At 43.2% G+C, this 21,001-nt stretch overlaps 1 protein-coding gene across 11 annotated transcripts in view; it reads left to right on the plus strand.

The window, feature by feature from the left end:
• Positions 1-21,001, plus strand: part of PLAG1 (PLAG1 zinc finger) — a 59,725-nt gene that overhangs the window by 16,312 nt on the left and 22,412 nt on the right. The window contains exon 1 of one of the 11 annotated variants that reach the window (XM_073331124.1): positions 19,129-19,630. The exons of the other annotated variants lie outside the window; for them this stretch is intronic. The gene's annotated coding sequence lies outside the window, so the exon portion shown is untranslated. Of the gene's footprint in view, positions 1-19,128; positions 19,631-21,001 lie in introns of those variants that run through there. 11 annotated transcript variants of the gene reach the window in all.

Consider the following 21,001-nt stretch of genomic DNA (forward strand, 5'->3'; position numbering starts at 1 on the left):
TATAGGCCTTAATCCATTGCTGTACACCTCACCGGAACCAATTTCAGTCAAAGGACATAGCTTGATTGTCACAGTCCAGTGAGTTTGCAGTTAAAAAACAGCACAACAAATGAAAAAAGAAAGCTAGCAGCTCAGGGGAAAAACCCATAATTTTACTTGTTAATTTACTAAATTTGAGACAGAAAACAGGACATGAATGGGAGTCTTCAATGCTATTTTTAGTCTCAATTTTCAGAGCAGAACTGTGCTTTAAAGACAAGAATGTACTTACTGAAACAGTTTATATTTAAACAAGACATGACAGGCAACAGGTCAAGCCTCTAACAAACTCATTGCAATGAGGAAACGCCAGGAGGACAGTTAGTTGTTCATTTTTTTTTTAATGTGGCTTGAACCAGGTTGCTTTTCTTTCTTTGCTACTTAATCACTGCTGCTGTGAGGTTTCTCCTTTTTTTCTCTTCCTTACTTAGTAACAACTTCTTTTCCATACCTTATTATTCTTTCTTGCTTTATTCCAAGACCTATTAACTTTTTTCCTCCTTGACTGTTGCATACATACCTTTAATATACTAAACAGGGAAAAGGATAAAATAGGGTAAAACTGTCCAACAACTTTGTCAGTGTCTAAACTTCCCTTTCAAAACATAATCCATTGATTTTTAATTTTTGTTTTTTAAAAAACTCTCCTTGATCTTTCTTTTTACATCCTTTTACATAGATATAATCATTAAGAAACAATGTGTTCAATATTTCTCTGAAATATTTGATTTAATAACTTTCCATTTATTCCTCAATTCATCCTTTTTATTGTAGTTTTTTTTATTATTCACCATTTCCATTGATTTTTTTTAAAATTTTTCCTTTGTATTTAATGTATATCTTTTTCCTGTGCGTGTTTTGCTGATCTCATTTTTTCTCTTTCCTCTGCTTGGATAGTTATACTCTGTCTCCTCCTCCTCCCTCTCAAAAGAAAAACATTAGGGCCCTGATTTCTATTCTACTTAGCTCCACGTGCTACCTGTCATAAGAGTGCTATGTAAAAGAGAGAGGTAGGGGTGTGTGTGTGTGTGTATATATGTGTATATAGTTAGTGCTAAACACGTCATAGGAGTGCTATGTAAAAGAGAGAGGTAGGGGTGGGGGTGTGTGTATAGTTAGTGCTAAACACTATGTAGTAGTGTTTTGGGGTTTTTAGGACCAGTACAGTTGCTTTTGTTTCACTCTAGTGGCATTACTAGGGCTGTCAAGCGAGTAAAAAAAATTAATTGCAATTACATGATTAAAAAATAGAATACCACTTCAGATTCTTAAACCTTGGGTCGAGTGCTGTATCTATCCTTAGAAATCCCACATTGGTACCTTCTTTGCATTTTGTCAAATCTGCTGCAAAACTGTTCTTAAAATGAACATGTGCTAGATCATTATCCAAGACTACTATAACATGAAAAATATGGCAGAATGTGGGTAAAACAGAACAGGAGACATACCCCAAAGGGTTCAGTCACAAAAAAATGTGTTAATTAAATTTAACGAGCATCATCCGTATGGGAGCATGTCCTCTGGAACAGTGGCTGAAGCATGAAGGGGCATATGAACGTTTAGCATATCTGGCATGTAAATACCTTGCAACGCCAGATACAAAAGTACCATGCGAAAGCCTCTTCTCACTTTCAGGAGACATTGTAAATAAGAAGCAGGCAGCAGTATCTCCCGTCAATGTAAACAAACTTGTTTGTCTTAGCAATTGGCTGAACAAGTAGTAGTACTGTGTGGACTTGTAGGCTCTAAAGTTTTACATTGTTTTGGTTTTGAGTGCAGTTATGTAACAAAGAAACCCTACATTTATAAGTTACACTTTCACGATAAAGAGATTGCTCCGCAGTACTTGTATGAGGTGAATTGAAAAATGCTGTTTCTTTTATCATTTTTACAGTGCAAATATTTGTAATAATAATATCAAGTGAGCACTGTACTCTTTGTATTCTGTGTTGAAATAGAAATCAATATATTTGAAAATGTAGAAAAACATCCAAAAATCTTTAATAAATTTCAGTTGGTATTCTATTGTTTAACAGTACGATTAATCGTGATTAACCCAAAAAAATTAACTGTGATAAAAAAATCAATCACGTGAGTTAACTGCGATGAATTGACAGTCCTAGGTGTAACACATCCCTTTGTTCTTGTTTGAAAATTTAACAAATGGGTGGTGGAGACTAGAATCATGGGCCGATGAGAGGGGGAGTAGATATCTTGATAGTGAATGATAGGTCACAAAATGGCCCTGAAAGTGAGGACAAGCAACTTATATTTGATGCAATAGAGAAGAGAGAGCCACTGGAGGAATGCAGAGAGAGGGGTGACATGTTCAGAGTGATGTGCTAGGAAAATGATATCTGCAGTAGCATTCTGAATGGAGATGAACTGGGAAAGATTGCATTTGTCAAGACCAGAGAAAAGGATGTTGCAATAATCTAGATATGAGATGAAAGCCTGGGAAAGAGTTTTAGCTATGTGGAGAGGAAAGGCAATATTTTAGCAATTCTATGCATAAAGAATCCATAGCCTGGGTGTGAGAACTAGGTCAGAGTCCAACATGGTGCTGAGGTTATGGGCCAGAGTGATAGGTAGAATGATGAGGTTCACAGTGATCGAGGAATGGCTTGCTGGGGAGATTAAGAGCTCTGTTTTAGTCATGCTGAGCTTGAGCTGACAGCTAGACCTCCATAAGGAGATGTCAGAGAGACAGGCTAAGACTTTAGTATGGATAGGAGGAGGTAGGATAGGAATAGCGGAGATACCAGCCCTGTCAATTTTCTGTAATCTTCCCAATTTGTACATGTAATTATGAAATTATGAATTCAGGCCTTAAATCTATGACTTTTGCATCATTCCCCACGACTCGGGTCCAATGAACACCGCAAATAGTGCTGCAGGGGGCATTCTTCACCACCACCCCCCATGGCAGATGCACAGACTGCGCAGTGACAGGTCTGACAGGAGGCAAGCAGTGGCAGTTTTGAATGGGGTTTGAGGCCCCAGATCCATCACCTAAGCAACAGGCTGTGTGTTGCACTTTAGCTGCTAGATTGCTGGATTATGTTAATGTGCTCTAGATATCTTGTAGAGCATGCTGGCAGGGTCCAGACGGGGCAGTTAGAGCACAACATAACAACCTGTGACTTGGGTGGTGAATCCCATGCCCCAAACTCCATTCAGAATGGTTGTGGCTTGCCTACTACCAGATCTGTTGCTGCACAGTCTGTGGGGGAGGAGAAACCAGCAGGGCAGAAGGAGGAGGCGGTGGCGGTAGTGGTGGTGGTGGATGAGGATCATCCTGGGAAGCAGGTCTGGGTCTGGGTCTGGGCCTGGCCAAGGTAATTAAGAATCTAGGTAGCATAGCAGAGCAGCTTTCCTAGGACCGATCCTCCCTTTCTTTCAGTTTGGGGTGCAGTGAGGGGGCTTGGTCTTAGACAGGAAGGGTGGGGGCCCCATACACACACACATGTCTCTCAGGCTCCCTCCTTAGAATCATAGATGTGTAGGACTATAAGGGACCTCAGGAGGTCATCTAGTCCAGGGTTTCTCAACGTTTTTCTCCCCGAACCCCCACCCCCCGCCACATGCTATAAAAACTGCACAACCCGCTTTTGCCACTCCACTGTTTTTCTGCATATAAAAGCCAGGGCCAGCATTGGGGGGAGCAAGCAGATCCCGTGCCACATAGGGTCCCGCGAAGCTACATTGCTCAGGCTTTAGCTTCAGACCCATGCAGTGGGGCTTCTGCTTTCTGTCCTGGGCCCCAGCAAATCTAATGATGGCCCTGTTTAACAGCCCCCCTGAAACCTGCTCACAGCCCCCCAGGTTGAGAACCACTGATCTAGTCCAGTCCCTGCACTCAAGGCAGGATAAGTAATAACTAGACCATCCCTGACAGGTGTTTGTCTAACCTGTTCTTAAAAACCTCACAGATAGAGATTCCACAATCTCCATAGACGTCATAGCAATGCAAGTTTCCTGGGAGCGAACTTCCCTTTCACCATGTTTGGGGTGAGGCGTGTAATGGGGAAAATTCGGATTGAATCCCTGGAGAGAGTAGTGCCATGGGGGCAAGTAGGGTGCAGAAAGAAAATCGTGCCTACTTGCCCCAAAGCTTAACCACCACTGTTTATCAAAACGACTGGTGCAGGTGATAAACATGAGCCAAATATGCCAAAAAAACACTCAAAAAGGTTTCAGAAATTCAAAAATGAACTATACAACCAAATCTGATTAAGCTGTCAAGAAAGGACGATGGTTATGTGTGGTTTGACGTTTTGATGACGGCAAATGTAAAGTGATCACCTGGTTGCTATTGGTCCCAGCATGTCCAGAGAGTGCCACTGGAAAGAATATTTTTCAGCTTCCTGTGGGCTGCCCGTGTCACCTTGTGTACATCATGGCTGAGAAAAGTGTGAAGCACCTGTACATCCGTGTTAATTTTTAGCCTTGCGTGTGCTTCATCATTTGTGCCTGGAGGGAATAAACATTTTTATTTTATTTGCTCGCTGTCTGGACTTTTTACTGCCATTTCTTGTAAGTGTGGGCCATAGAATCATTACACTTAGTTCCAAGTCCTGTGAGCCTTCTGAGCTAATATTCTACCCAATTTACTGTGTAGGGTAATTGCCAAGAATACCATTCAAACAATCAAATAAATAGTGTGTAGTGATCCCTGTTGCACTTTCATATAGAAATTCCCACTAAAATTGGGAAAAATAACTTCCTAACTCATTGTTTACTCTCGAATGACTAATATTTTTGAAACTTCAGGTTTCTTAATCAGAAGGAGGTATCCTCCTTTTTGGATTAAATAGTCTCAGATGGTGTTCTCCAGTGTAAATGACACTCAGATACCACATTGGTGGGGTGTAGTGAATATGGATACACCTATTCTCCTTTGATTTATGGCTTGAATCCTTTATTATTTGTAATGCGGTAGGGCCTGCGGGCCCCCATCAGGATCCATTGTGCTAGAGGCCGTACAAAAACGCACACACGTCACATTACAGTGTAATTGTGAGACTAGATGCAACAAACAGGGAATGGGGAAGAAAGATAAGAGTAATAAAATAAAGTACTTGCAGTACTTTTGTAGTAATTGCACTTCTTGACAATTACTGAAGCTACCAAATATTTAGTAAATAAATAAAATCAGCTATCCCTGACTAATACACAGCTAAATCATTATTCCTCCCATCTGACTCCAAGACAGGATTCTGAACAAAATTTTCTCTGGAGGGAAACTTTGTGAAGAATTAGAATGGTCTGCTGAGACAAGCAACATCAGAAGTGAGAGTTAAGTCACTTATAGAAAACCGATAACCTCCAAGTTTTCAAACCCCAGGCTATGAGGGAAGATGTACAGTAGGGTGTGAGCAGATGATTCTTGAAGCAACCTGAACCCCAGCTAGGGTGTGCTGAGATCGGAGCTTGTGCGGTAGTTGGCTGGGGACTTCACTGTGCCCATTAGGCAACAGAACATATTTCCCTGAAGCTTTGGTGCACCAAATAACTTGATTGTCTGTCCTTTTCCCTGGGCTCTCTGCATCCTACCCTCTTATAAAACATCCTAGTGCACATGCATTGTGCAGGACAAGACTGAGCCCGAAGGTTCAAGAGAAATTTCTATTACATTTTGACAGGAATCTTTTAATTAAGGGACGTGATCATTCCATCAGTTATGCTTTAACAACAACTGTTGAGGTCAACTGAGAGGATGACTGGGCCCATAACTTCAACGAATCTAGGAGCATTTTGAAGAAAAATTTTTTTTTCTATGTAGCACATTCTCAAAAATGTCATGTCTTCAAGAGTACTTATCAGCTGGAAGAGAGTGAAGTGAAACAAACAGGTAGTTGCAAAAAGGCTGCTTTAAAGCTGCAGCTATGCCTTCTAAATTTAAAGGGCTATCCCCAGAAAGGCATGCTAGGAATATCTTTCTATCAGAAGGCAACTCAGTTTTATGGAGGGTCAAGAAGAAATCCCCAGAGAAGGTGTCCTCAAGGAAGGAGCTGTTTTTGTGTTGTATGCAAATCCACTGCATTATGACTTTACTTTTTAAATTATAATTTTTTGCAGCATATAACTCTGTGCATGATATGTTATACCTCACCTCTCACATGTTGGTGCATATTAGATTCATAGATACTAAGGTCAGAAGGGACCATTATGATCATCTAGTCTGACCTCCTACACAATGCAGGCCACAGAATCTCACCCACCCACTCCTGCGAAAAACCTCACCTATGTGTGAGCTATTGAAGTCCTCAAATCGTGGTTTAAAGACTTCAAGGAGCAGAGAATCCTCCAGTAAGTGACCTGTGCCCCATGCTACATAGGAAGGTGAAAAAGCTCCAGGGCCTCTTCCAATTTGCCTTGGAGGAAAATTCCTTCCCGACCCCAAATATGGCGATCAGCTAAACCCTGAGCATATGGGCAAGATTCACCAGCCAGATACTACAGAAAATTCTTTCCTGGGTAACTCAGATCCCACCCCATCTAACATCCCATTACATTAGAAAAAAACAGGGACTGAAATATTCAGTCAGCCAAGCTGCTTCCAAGAATCTAGTGTTTTCCAAATGTGTTGAAAGCTGAGCCTCTCTTCAGGAAAATGAAACAAATCCCACACACAATCCTCCCCTCATCCCCCCCAGCTGTGCCATGTGTTGTTAAAAGCCTACCTGTCTTATTTATATGTCTTCCGGATACCCCAGCTAATCTTTTGTACACCATTGGGGATGGGGGGGAGCACATCTAGCACTTAGGGAAATGCTGAGGTAATCTAACCAGTAGCATCTCCCCCTCTTCTATCCTGCTTCTCACCCCCAAAAAGTGAGAGACCAGCAATCTGTTCCATTCAAAGGCAGACTGACTAGCTTGGATATGTCTGAGCTAAAAGTGCCACCGGTGGGTAAAATATGGTCTGTCTACAGAGACCTTCAGTGGCCTACAATAATGCCTTCTCTAAGTGCGCGATGAAGGCAAAGCAGATCACCTGCAGGCTTTATTGTTATTGAATTCAAACATTTTCAGTTCCTCTATCATGGAAAAGGAAATACTGTTTTGAGACTTATTTTTTATTTTTTAAAATGTACATTTGCATTAAAATTAGTTTTAGCACTTAAGTTCATGGCAAATTTATCTGTTAACTCTTACTTTCTATAGTCTCCATCATCAAAGCATGTAGAAGGTTTAGGCCTTAAAATATTTTTTTTATTGCACTTGTGGAACTACATAATTGACTGCCAAATTAAATGGTGATGGTATATGCCCCCTTCTGTGCAAGAGCAGCCCATCTGCATTAAGAGTTTGCACTGATGGAACTCTCCCAGTGCTGTAAAAAACCCACCCCCATGAGGGGGGTAACTGTCAGTGCTGGGAGCACAGTCTACACTGCCACTTTACAGCACTGAAACTTGCATCGCTTAGGGGGGTGTTTTTTTCACACCCCTGAGCGAGAAGTTTTCAGCCCTGTAAAGTGGCAGTGTAGACAAGGCCTTCGAGAATTCTTAAGTAGCTGCCAATATCAATTATCTTGTGGCTGTCAATTGTTGAGATGGAAGTAGTGTGCAGATCAAGGCATATCTTACATAAATTGGTGAACAACCAGTTTGTTCACATTTGACCACCCTTGTGTACTTTTAACTTCCTTTAATAATCTAAAGTTATTAAATATATGTTGTATGTGACAACCATTACCATTAATGGATTATGAATGCAGAGCTCCTATTGCATCTCCTGCTATCAGATGTTTACCTGTTGAAAGTTTTGACTTATTGATGGTGCACTTCATTTCAGTGTTGGACAAATTTATTATTAAAGGTAGTCTAAAGAAAACTGGTGAACTTGATTCATTTCATAAATAAACTAGTCGACATTATTCAGTACTTATCTCAGAGAAGATGCACTGGGACTATTCTGTGGCATCCCAACTAAGGAGCCCTGATGGAATATGTAGCAGGTGAGCGGCTTTTTAATTATGTGGTGTATTTGTCAAAGTAACGTTTTTTTCATAGCTCAAGGGCTATAAAATTATATTTTTTTAAAAAAGTTTTGAAAACTGCTGTATAACTTTTAAAAAGCCAATTCCATAGAACATGCTACGCTCTAACAGGGTTTTCATTATACTGTACTGTGAAATCATAGAGTGACACATTCAGGGGTGTTGCAGTGGAGTCAGCCCAAAGTCAGGAGGAACCCAAACATGAAAAAAGTATTTATGCACTGAATGCCAAACCTAACCTGGTTACTGGGGAGATATATTTCTGCAATTGATCACATTTTTTAAGAGTAGAGGTTGATTATCTTTCAAAAGAAGGCTTAATTCTTTTTTCTTACAATAGTCTGAAAGTTCTCAAGATATAAAATTTCTTCATGTATGTAATAAACATGTGTAATTATACATACACCAATACTACAGACACAGAATATGTTAAAAGAACAAGATTAGGGTTGCAAAGTCAAGCACTCAAGAGTTAGGAAATGCCGAAATTAAGACTGCCCATGCAACCTCAGTTCAACCCCCTGTGCATATGCATTAGGATAATCTTTAACTGCATGATCACAAACTTTTTTTTTCGACAGGTCCCCTGCCTCATTCAGTGCACAGAATGGAGAGTGCTCAGTTAATGAACAGCCATTCAATATTTTGTTTTTTCTTGTTCAGTGTGTAGCGCTATGTCTTATTTGCTTATTTACATTTATTATTCAAACCTTGCTTTGAAATCAGAATTATTGGTATCCTCATGGGGTTTCTTTGGTGCTCGTCACTGAGGCTGCTCGTTTGTCACAGAGGTTACGGAAGTCGCAGATTCCATGACTTCTGGTGCGGCTGGCTCTGGAGCTGCGCGAGCAGCTCAGGCAGCCCCTGAGCTAGTTGTACTGGCTGCTGTTGGGGCAATCTTGGGCCACTGTGGCCCACCCCCCCACCTTCCCCAGCACCAGGAGGAGGAGTTTGGGTGGGGTGCTCAGGGTTGGGATGTGGGAGAGGCAGCACTTACCACTTGGGGGGACTCCCCGAAAGTGGCAACATGTCCCTCCCGCAGTTAGTGACCACCTGTGAAAAGCTTGGTTTAAATTACTTGACCAGCGTCTCATAAGAACTATGTGACAGAGGCAGGGATAGAATCAAGTTCTTCTGGGCAGCATTCAACTGCTTTAACTGCAAGATCTTCCTTTCTCTTCCTACATCCCCTACTTTATTCACTGCACACCTTCCAACTTCTGCAACAAATGAGGCAAGGTTCCCAAAGACCACTCAGAATAGTCTCTCACGATGCAATCCTCATTTATCCCCCAAGCAGCTCCATCCTGTGCACTGAATGAGGCAGGTGGGCCTGTGGGGGAAAAATAGTACATGATCATGTAATTAAAGACAGCATCATAATGCATATGCAAAGGAAACCTTTAATTCTGGCATTTTCTTAACTTTTGAGTGTTTGAATTTGCAGCCTTAATGTTCCTTTAACATAGATATTTTTTTTTGTCTGTAATTTCCTCGGTTTTAAAAAAAAAATAAATTGAAAAAACAGATTCCATCATGTGGCATTACATTGATATCCACGTGGGTTAGTAGCAGAGTTGGAACCTTTAGATCAGTGTTTCCCAAACTTGGGACACCGCTTGTTCAGGGAAAGCCCCTGGTGGGCCGGGCCGGTTTGTTTACCTGCCGCATCCGCTCCAGCTGGCTGCGGTTCGCCGCTGTAGGCCAATGGGGGCTGCGGGAAGTGGCGCAGGCCTGCAGCGGTGAACCGCTATTTGAGCTGAGTAACTTATGGCTATAGTATGCTGTCCCCTTCTGTGTGAATCAGCACTAGGGCGGGGAAGGATACTTTGCCAGAGGGTTTCACAGATACTTGCTGACAGCAGAAGAATGGGTTCCATTTCATGCTCCTGAGGGGAGTTTACTTTGTTGTGTACAGACTCTTCTGCACATTTCCCTCAAGCTTGACCCCTTCTGCTTTGACCTCTCCAACTTGTCCTTCCACTACCTCTGTCTTGTCCCCACTCCAGCTGTCTGACCCAGTTGCCAATCTTTGGATATCTTATTCTAGACCCAAACCAGCAATTGCTAATCTCACCCCTCTACATTCCCCATCCCTGTCCCAGTTTCCCTCACTCTTGGTTTTCAGACCTAGTCTCTATGCCCAGCCAGTCCTGGTCTCCCACACATCCCAACTCGCAGTCCTAGTTTCCTTCTTCCCCACTGTGAACATCTAATCCCAGTCTCCCTTCCCCTCCCAAGGCTCCTTGTCCCAATCTGTTCCTTCAGTCTATCTGCAGGTCTGGTTCTTGTTGTGCATTTGAATCTGTCAGCTTCCTCTTTCAGGCTGTCTGGCCCCAATAGGGGGTCATTTTAAAAGCGCAGGAGAGTGTGTCCCAGCTCTCATTTTGTGAGCTCAGGCTTGGCATGGCCCATAGCTCATCATCATCACTCCCATAAATGCATTGGTCGTTGGGGCACCATCATTGAGGAGCAATCGACGATTGTGTGTCAGTGCTTGGGTCTCCGCGAAGTCCATTCCTGTCCACTCTTACGTTGTCAATCCATCTCTTCTTCTGTCTACCTCTTCTTCTCTTCCCCTGTACTGTCCCTTGGAGGATGATCTTGGATACGCAAGATGATCTTGTTGCATGGTTATACCACTTCAGCTTGCGCTTCTTCACGGTTGTCAGGAGGTCTTCATATGACCCAGCACATTGGGTGATGATGTTGCGGACCTCTTCATTAGTGACGTGGTCGAAGTAGGAGATGGCCAGGATTTTACGAAAGTATCTCATCTGTACTACCTGTATTTTCCGTTCAAGTTCTGTTGTAAGAGTCCATGTCTCTCACACATACAGAAAAATGGAGATGAACGATGTGTGCAGCAGTTTCAGTTTGGATTCCAGGGAGATGGTCTTATTCCTCCAAACTGGCTTTAGCTTTGCCGCTGCTGCTGCTGTTTTTTGCGCAGTTCTTTCCCAAATTTCTGCATTGGATCTTTCATCAGTGATGATTGCCCCCAAGTACTTGAACTGTTTCACTGTCTCCAGCTGTTGTTCACTGACAGTGATATGTGAGCTGATCCCATCATGATTCTTTGTCATCAGCTTGGTTTTCTCTGCACTGATCTCCATGCCATATTTTTGCGGAGGTTTCGTCCAATCGTTTCACAAGATTGGCAAGTTCATCTTCATTGCCTGCCCAGGCCATCAATGTTATTAGCGAACTGAAGATTTGAGATTGTTCGCCCCCCAACGCTGATTGTGCACATGTGATCTTCTAGGGCATCAGTCATTATGTGCTCCAAGTAGATGTTGAACAGTGTGGGGGAAAAAGAAGGCAGCCTTGCTGGACTCCAACAGTGGTGCAAAACCACTCTCCTATTGTGCCATTGATGAGAACTGCACTGCTGGCCTTGGCATACAGTTGTTTAATGGTAAGAATAAGCTTACGACCAACATTTACTACTTCACGGTTGCCCAGAGAGGTTTGCGCCATACTCTGTCGAATGCCTTCTTGAAGTCAACAAAGACGTGGTAGATGTCGTGCTGGTGTTGTAAGTACTTCTCACATAGAACACACAGGTTGAAAATCTGTTCTGTGGTACTTCTTCCAACATGAAAGCCAGCGTGTTCTTCAGCAATGATAGTCTCTGCTTGTGGCTTCAGTCTGTTCAATATGACTTTCAATATCACTTTGCTGGGATGGCTAATTAAGCTTATGGTCCGGTAATTTTGACATAATTGCAGATTGCCTTTCTTTGGCAGAGTGATGATGAGTGACTGTGGCCACGTGAAGGGCCACTCACCAGTCCGCCAGATCTTGTTGCAGATCTTGGTGAGTACATCTATTACCATTTCTCCTCCAAATTTCATCAGTTCTGCTGGGATGTTGTCAGTACCTGTAGCCTTTCCGTTCTTGAGTGATTTCACAACTGTCTCCACTTCTTCATGTAGTATTGGAAAGTCATCCTCCTTTGTTGAATCTGGGCTAAGACACTAGGATCTCCATTTGTTTGGTGGTTGTACAGATCAGAGGAGTAGTTTGTCCACCTATTGATGATGTCCCTTTCTTCTGTAAGACTGTTTTCTTCTTTGTCTTGAATTGAATTAGCTTTGGTCCATCTTTCCTTCGTCAGATATTTTACAGTCTGGAAGGCTTGTTTGCTAATTTTATTATTAATACACTCTCCAATTTTAGAGCAAGGTTTTTCAATCCATATCTCCTTGGCCGCCTTCATTCCTTTCTTGATCTTTCTGCCAATCGCTCTGTATTTATCAGCTCCCTCAGTGCTGTTCTTGTCTCAAGTTCTCTTCTAATGTCACACGTTTGTAGTATTTCATTTGTGACCCATGGTTTCGTCGTCTTATGATGTTTCCCAACTATGTCCATTGCTGCCTCCTTTATTACAGTGTTGAAATTGTTGGTCATTTTTTCTACGTCTTCCTCTAGAGCAAGCAGCGGGGCAAATTTTCTCCTGATCATTGCTTGGAATGACTCTGCAATGTTTCGGTCTCTGAGTCTTTCTAAGTCCAACTTGGTTCCGGTGAACTTTGGCCTGACAGTTTGCCTTAGCCGCAGCCAAAACTTTAGCATCACAAGGTCATGATCACTTCCAATATCAGCACTGGGAAAGCTCCTTGTTTTAGCTCTGTTAATCCCAGAATGAAATCATTAGGTGTATGCCATGTTGATTGTCTGGATGCTTTATATGCTCCTAATGTGTTTGCAAGAACCAGATTGTTATAGCTGTTAAACTCAAAGTCTCAATGCTCTCTCATTGGTTACCATATTACAGAAAGGGCCACAATAATCTCACCAGTCTGCCTATGCATCAGTACCCACGTTAGCATTCCAATCTCCTTGTAGAATTAGGGTATCTTGTGTACCTTATTGATGATGTCTTGGAGCTAATTGTAAACATCTTTCAATTTGCTCATCGTCACAGTCTGTTGTAGGGGCGTAGACTTGTACCACTGTGATATTAAATGGTTCTGCCTTTAGATGGATGGAAATAAACCTGCTGGACATTGGGCGGCATCTTAATACTGAATTCTTGATATCTTTATGCACAAGAAATCCTACACCGTTGACATGTTTGTCCTTTTCACTGTAATAGAGGAAAGGTACTTCCATTGGTACCTCTCCAGAGTTCTTCCATCTGACCTCAGAGATTCCTAGGGGGTGCCAGGTGTATTGTTCCATTTCGTACATGAGTTCTTTCAACCTCTCTATTTGTCTCAATGTCCTTACGTTCCATGTGGCTATGGTGATGTTATCTCTTCCATGGATTCTCTTTGTTGGGGTTACACCAGTAGTATACTTGTAGCATCTACCCTGGTGGGAGATGGATGGCGGGGTCATTATTAACCTGGGCTGCGATCAATCCGGTAGGAACATCATTGACTTGCTCATCATATGGTATGTCTTGGGCAAATTTCTAACCTGGCAGAGCCCATCCCTGTTAGTCTCCTCTTACGACATGCAGGAGGAGCAGTGGGCCTATTCTGTCCCCAGACCCACAGGGAGGGCCCATAGCTAGGGCCCTACCAAATTCACGGCCATGAAAAACATGTCACGAACCATGAAATCTGGTGTCCCCCTCCCCCCCTTGAAATCTGGCCATGTATGCTTTTACCTTATATTATACAGATTTCACGGGGGAGGCCAGCTTTTCTCAAATTGGGGGTATTGACCCAAAAGGGAGTTGCAGGGGGGGTCACCAGCTAATTTTGGGGGCGGGGGGTTGAGGTATTGCCACCCTTACTTCTGCACTACCTTCAGAGCTGGGTGGCTGGAGAGTGGTGGCTGTTGGCCTGGCACCCAGCTCTGAAGGCAGTGGCCCTCCAGCAGCAGTGCAGAAGTAAGGGTGGCAATACCATACTATGCCATCCTTACTTCTGCGCTGCTGCTGGCAGTGGCTCTGCCTTCAGAGCTGGGTTCCCAGCCAGCATCCACCACTTTCTAGCTGCCCAGCTCTGAAGGCATAGCCGTCGCCAACAGCAGCACAGAAGTAAGGGTAGCAGTACCGCCAAGCCCCCCCCTCCCCCCCAAAAAACCTTACCACCTCCCCACAACTCCTTTTTGGGTCAGGTCCCCTCCAATTACAACACCATGAAATCTCAGATTTAAATAGCTGAAATCTTGAAATTAATGATCTTTTAAATCCTATGACCGTGAAATTGACCAAAATGCGCCGTGAATTTGGTAGGACCCTACCTATAGCAGACACCTGCAATTGCAGGGAAAGTCCTGCTCATCCCCAGGCTGGAACATACTGAGGGCAGACAGAATCTTCAGGGAATTCAGATCTTAAAATCTAAGGAGTCTCTACTGAGCGTCAGTGAACTGTAACTTTTGAAAGGCACATTTCCAGGGGGTGGTATCACATTACATCACTGGTGCAAAGACCACGCCCTGTCAAATTTCAAGTTCCTACACCAAAGTATAGGTATGCTAACAGCATTTCAAAGACAAGGCACCAGAATTTTTTAACATTTTTTCCATAGCCTTGTTCTTGGAAATGGCTGAACTGTTTTGGCTGAAATTGGCCATGCTGGGTGTATGCCTCAGGCTTAATTTTTTGGAAGATTTCAACCATATAGTTTCCCAATTATAAGAAACTGAAAATAGGTCGTACAGTGGGAAGTGCCAGGCAACCTTAATAAGCTTAAATAGAATGGGTTAATATTTCTGAGCCTGTGGCAGGTGGAATCAATATTACTGAGTGAAATCCTGTGTAAGACAGGAAAGAATTATTGTCCTGCTTTTAGTCAAGGTTTGTTAACAACCCATTTTGTTAGGGCTTATCAGTCTGCTTAGGAGCCAAATGAAGTACAGTGCATTTCACACCACTGTTCATTATTGGATTGATTAAAGACTGGGTTTCTTATAATAGGAAATTTTTAAAAATCAAAACCATTTTCTTTGAATTTTGGGACCTAACATGGTTTGATAATATTGGTGTCTGAGATGGCCACATGTTGAATCCCTTTGCCATCCATTTCATGCACCTCAGGCTGGCTACTGTTAGTCCACTTCACTTGGGAAGACTGCCAACTACCCATTCCCATCTCCTGCAGCCCTAATATGTGTGGAGACCACCAGTGGAGTGCATTCTTCTCATCACACCCACTGGCATGAGAAAAGCTTCCAATGACAGTCGTCCACACCCCTGCAGAGCACCTTCACTTTTTCACTATCACAAAGCTTGTGAGGAGGTTACCAGCAGATTTCTTCCCAATATGGCACATCAGTTTGCATGAGGATGCTGTTAGTGGATTGCTTCCATTTGGTAGTGAAATGTCCAGTGAGATCAAGGTGTTAAATGAACCATTCTGAGTGTTGCATTTGACACCGTGTCCCTTTCATTTTAGAAGCATAAGGTTAAAATGTTAATATATTGATTCTCAAAGGTGTATTAAGATAGATAAAAGTTTTCAGTTGATGTTCATTTCAAATGATGTTTCTTCAGAAAAACTGTCTGCAGCCTATCGGCACAGATAGGACATAAAACATTTTCCAGGCATAACTAAATTACATATTCTCAGTGTAAAAAATCTTTCATTGCTTAAGTCAGGAATTGTGTCTTTTGGCTGTAAAGCTTCAGTTTTATTTCCAGCTTTAGGCTAATTTTAAAAACAATAGTACTGGTTTTTTTTTAAATTATCATGCAAAAATGTTTGTCTTGAATCAGAGACAATGCAAATAGATTTGTAATTATGGATAAAGGCTCTGTTCTACAACAAAGTGGGTCTTTACAAGATTTTTGTGGTAGGTAACTTCTTTGTTAACCTTTGGGTTTTTTAACTAAAAATATTTCTTTTTCAGATTGTTCATTATGCCTTTTCTCGTGTTGGATATTGTTTGAGTGTTATAAATAAGCAGTTCTAAATGTCTTAATTTCTGAATTTTTTGTATTTATTTCAGTGAGACTTTGTCAGTTTGAGAAAGATGGGTTCTGATTAGCAGATTACCATCATCAGGCTGAGACTTTAGTAACGTTTAGCCTCGAGGTGTTTATTTTTGAGAACTTAGCTTTTTTGTATTTAGAGTCCTAAGCATCTGTTGATTATGGAGTATAATTTTACTTGGTTGATGTCATAACTATGAATATGATAAACTAGAAAGTTTGAAAAATATTTTTCTTTTAAGTAGATAGAAAAGATAGGGAGTATTAGGTGGTGGTTTTCAGGATCAGTGAAGTTCAGGAATTATAACTGGTGAGCTCCCTGACTCCCTTTTCTGCTATCATGTTTTTTGTGAATGGAGAAAGTGCTGGCTTTTTAACAATGTGCTGTCCCTGGTTCTTGCCTAGGAGCTCCGTCTCTTCTATCACTCTGGTTACTAGATATTTGACCAACTCCAAACATCACCCATCCCTTTGGCTCCTGGAAGGAGCAAGGACCTTTCTCTCTTTTTCTCCACTTGTTGTACACTTCTAGCTGCTATAGGGAATTCTTCCTCTTCCCCAGCCTCTGTTTTTGGGTCTTCTTACTCTGCGAATAACTCTAGTACATCTGCTGTGGTTTGCAGAAGCAACATGAAATTGAAGTGACTGATAGTTTCACTAACACCTAGGCTTTCTGTAACAGCTGTGAAACTGACCAGAGTTGTTAATTTCATTCCGTTGCTGCTACTTGGCTAGACTTTGAGCAGCAGTAAAGGCACTGACCTAATTTGTCTGCAGACTGAAGAAGATACTACTGCATCTTTTTACATTTGGTTCATGTTTGGGAAAGTTTTCTTCAACTAGTTATCATTTTTTTTTAAATGAAAGCGTAATGCCTTTGAGAATTCCCTTTATTGAGATCCATGCTCTGTAGTTGCCTGCCTTTGGTGTAGAAGCTTGGAAGTTTTTGGTCCTTTCTTACAGCCTTAGGAGCAGCAAGCTGGAACCGAGAACTGTCCATTGCTTTATCTCTTAGGCATCTCTTAGGTTTTCTAGGCTTGGCATTTGATGTAGGTGGTTTGTGGTTTTGTTGTTTTTTATTTTAGACAACATACACTTTTTGTGCGGATATGGACTTAGTTTGGCCCTGTTGGTTAGCTCTCAGCAGCTGGGATGTCCACTGCTAAGATCAGTGCATCATATGAAGCTATAATGTTGGTGACGGTGAACTAATCCAGTGCTTGATCTGTTGTGGTGAGGGATATAATAGCTATAGGTCAGGGATCTCAAACTCAATTTGCCTTAGGGCCAGTGCCAGTCCTCAAATCCTCCCATCAGGCCAATAATGTCACTGAAGATGGTGTTCACACCATCTCCCAGCCCGTTTTGTTTCCCACCCTTTTCCCTCACTTCCTTGGCTTCATGACGCCACAGCTGACTCTGCCCAGTGACTAGTGACGCTGCCTCCATGGCTGACTCTGCCCAGCAACTAATGATGGTACCTCTGTCCCTCTCTCCCAGCCAATGGGAGCTGTGCGGGGCGGCGCCTGCAGCAGGCACCATGGCTGCATGGGTCTCTCCTCTGCCGGCAACAGGAGGGATAGGGAACTGCTTGCAGGGAGCTGAGCTGCCTGAGGTGAATGACACGTTGCCAAGTACAACCCCTGGGAGTGTCCCAGGAGCAGCAGGATGGAGCAACATTGTGGGGAGGGGCACGTGAATCTCTCCTGCCCGCTCCCCTCCCACCCCCACTTTGGCTGGCAACCTCGAGGGCCGGATGAAAAAACTTTTTAAAAGTTTCCGCAGGCTGCAGTGGAGAGGTTCTCTGGCCGCAGATGGCCCGTGGCCCGGGACTTTGAGACCCCTGCTATAGGTTCTTACAACTCCCCAAATATAGGTGTCTCAAAAGCCCTTGTTTGAGGAAACTTTAAAGACTCCTTCATTCCAGTCCAGTGCTAAGCCCTTGATGTGATCAACATAAAGGGATTCTGAAGAGTCTAAGGGTAGGTTTACACTTAAAATGCTGCTTAAAACGCAGTACAGCTGCAGCACTTCAATGAAGATGCTGTTATGCCAGCGGGAGAGGTTCTCCCATCGGCATACTTTAATCCACCTCCCCGAGAGGCCGTAGCTATGTTGATGGGAGACGCCCTCCCGTCAACAGGGCGCTGTTTACCCCAGGGGTTAGATTGGTATAACTGCATTGTTCAGAGGTGTGGATTTTTCACACTCCTGAGAGACGTCGTTATACCGATGTAAGTTTGTAGTGTAGATGTGGCCTGAGTCCTAGTTGGCTAGCTGTAGTGCTGATTGGCGAAGTCAGTGCAAAGGGATTTCTTGATGTCTAGGTAGCAGTTGAGGTGGAAAGGTGAGTTGATGATGAGCAGCTTCGTGCTGAAGTCCAATACTGGTGATCAGGAGGTCTGTACTGAGGCTGCCTCAGCATGGACTTTTGCACTGAGAGCTATAACATAGGATGTAGAATCAGCCTCTTTGGCTTTGTTGCCATTCTGAGAACAGGGGATCCAGTGATCATCTGTGCCATATCTGTCAGTGCTGGATTGTTCCACAGCATAAAAAAACGCAAACCAATCCATTAGTGTGGGAGATGTCACGGTATTGCTCTCCTTGGCCTCAACCATTCTTGAGGCCTAGGTGTCAGCCTTCAGTATTGGCTTCTTTGGCATTGGTATTTCCTTCTGGTCTTGTCCCAGAGACGGTGGAGCAACACTCTCCTTAATATACTGTATCTGGCTCTTATCTTCCTCATCTTCTGTTACTCTGAACAGGGAACCTTCTGCAGTCCAAACTTTGACTGTGGACCGTCTTCTGAAGGAAGACTAGATTTTGTGTCAAGAACGGCCTGGGTGATAGACACTGAAGATCTTTCTAGGGCAGTGGTTCCCCAACTTGTTCTGCCGCTTATGCAGGGAAAGCCCCTGGCGGGCCGGGCCAGTTTGTTTACATGCCACGTCCGCAGATTTGGCCAATTGCAGCTCCCAGTGGCCGCAATTCGCTGCTCCAGGTCAGTGGAAGCAGCTGCCAGTACGTCCCTCAGCCTGCGCCACTTCCAGCAGCTTCCTATTGGCCTGGAGCAGTGAACTGCAGCCACTGAGTGCCGCAATCGGCCGAACCTGCGGACATGGCAGATAAACAGACTGGCCCAGCCCTCCAGGGGCTTTCCCTGCACAAGTGGCAGAACAAGTTTGGGAACCACTGTTCTAGGGTCCTTTACTACCTGGAGATGCCAGGTGTAGCTTATGCCTCCTGACTTGCTCTCTCTGGTCAGGATGATGGTCTGTATTCTGGCCTTGCAACAGACCCACGTAACTGCCTAGCAATCTTCTGACCCGGGGGTGGAGGGGTCTCTGTTTTTCATCTCCCTTATCAACAGGGAATGCTGTCCATACTGGTCAATGTGAGCACAATAATCCTGAGGTCAAAAGCTAAGACAATGGCCTCCTGAGAAATCACAAAAGAGACTTCAGCCAGTTTCTTATCACTGAAAGAGGTGCCTTCCACCAGATGTCTTTCCAGGTGTTTTTTCTTCCCTAGGCTCTGATCAGATTTATGGGATTCTGAAGATGAGAGTGGTGCAATGCAAGAGACTTCGGAGGGTTCACCACCTTTACCATCCAGGATGAGGTGTAACTTCTCCACCTGAGGCTATCAGAAGCTTCCAGAAGGAGATCTTGGGACAGCTTTCAAAGGTGCTTGATCTAGAGTCTCACAGTAACCTAGGACAATTTAGGCAGGTGGCCATTCCAAATAACGGAAGCATCTTAGAACCTGCAGAGTATTTTTGGCTAAATTTTGCTGAAGTCATATCTACTTCCAAGAGGACAGACCTTATCTACTCTATCCCTGAGTGGAGCTTTGAATATGCCATTCACATCCTATACTTGGATCCCCGGTTGTGCCTGGTGCATCAGTTTGCCATGAACTTTCATTGGCATCCCTGCCTCTTAAGAACAGATATGCCATATACTTTGATTTTCTGGGATGGAAAAAAGGCTTGATTTGTTCTATTTCTCTCCTCATGTAGCTAATTAGCAGGGGTAATTGGCCAAATATAACTTATTGCCCTGGGATAAATTTTTGTAATTGGTGGAGCACCTTTCTAAAGAGGCCAGGAGAGAGGCAATGACTAAAGTTGCTGAAGGCTGATAAGTCACAAAATATGCACTGTAAGGGCTTTACAATGTGTTGGATGCAGCTCCTAGATTTTTAGTGACCGCTACTATAACCATGGGACTATATTTGTGACTGATGGGTTCTGGGGTCCCATTTAAGAGAGAGGCCTCTCTGAAGGACCTTCCATTTGAGGGCCCATATGTACAATGAGAAGACAAACCATTCAGAAAGGCAACCTTGAGATCGTCAGACCTGTTTCTTTTCCTTCTATAAACACTGAACTTTCTATTCCATTTCCTTCTGATAACAAGAATGAGGAGTACTTGTGGCACCTTAGAGACTAACAAATTTATTTGGGCATAAGCTTTTGTGGGCTAAAACCCACTTCATCGGATGCATGCAGTGGAAAATACAGTAGGAAGATATATATATATACACAGAGAACATGAAAAAATGGATGTTGCCATACCAACTATAATGAGACTAATCAATTAAGATGGGCTAGTATCAGCAGGAGAAAGAAACCTTTTGTAGTGATAATCAGGGTGGCCCATTTCCAACAGTTGACAAAAAGGTGCGAGTAACAGTAGGGGAAAAATTAGCATGGGGAAATAGTTTTACTTTATAATGACCCATCCACTCCCACTCTTTATTCAAGCCTAATTTCATAGAATCATAGAATCATAGAATATCAGGGTTGGAAGGGACCCCAGAAGGTCATCCAGTCCAACCCCCTGCTCAAAGCAGGACCAATTCCCAGTTAAATCATCCCAGCCAGGGCTTTGTCAAGCCTGACCTTAAAAACCTCTAAGGAAGGAGATTCTACCACCTCCCTAGGTAACGCATTCCAGTGTTTCACCACCCTCTTAGTGAAAAAGTTTTTCCTAATATCCAATCTAAACCTCCCCCACTGCAACTTGAGACCATTACTCCTCGTTCTGTCATCT

This window comes from Lepidochelys kempii, chromosome 2 (assembly GCF_965140285.1).
Source record: "Lepidochelys kempii isolate rLepKem1 chromosome 2, rLepKem1.hap1, whole genome shotgun sequence".
Classification (NCBI taxonomy): domain Eukaryota; kingdom Metazoa; phylum Chordata; order Testudines; family Cheloniidae; genus Lepidochelys; species Lepidochelys kempii.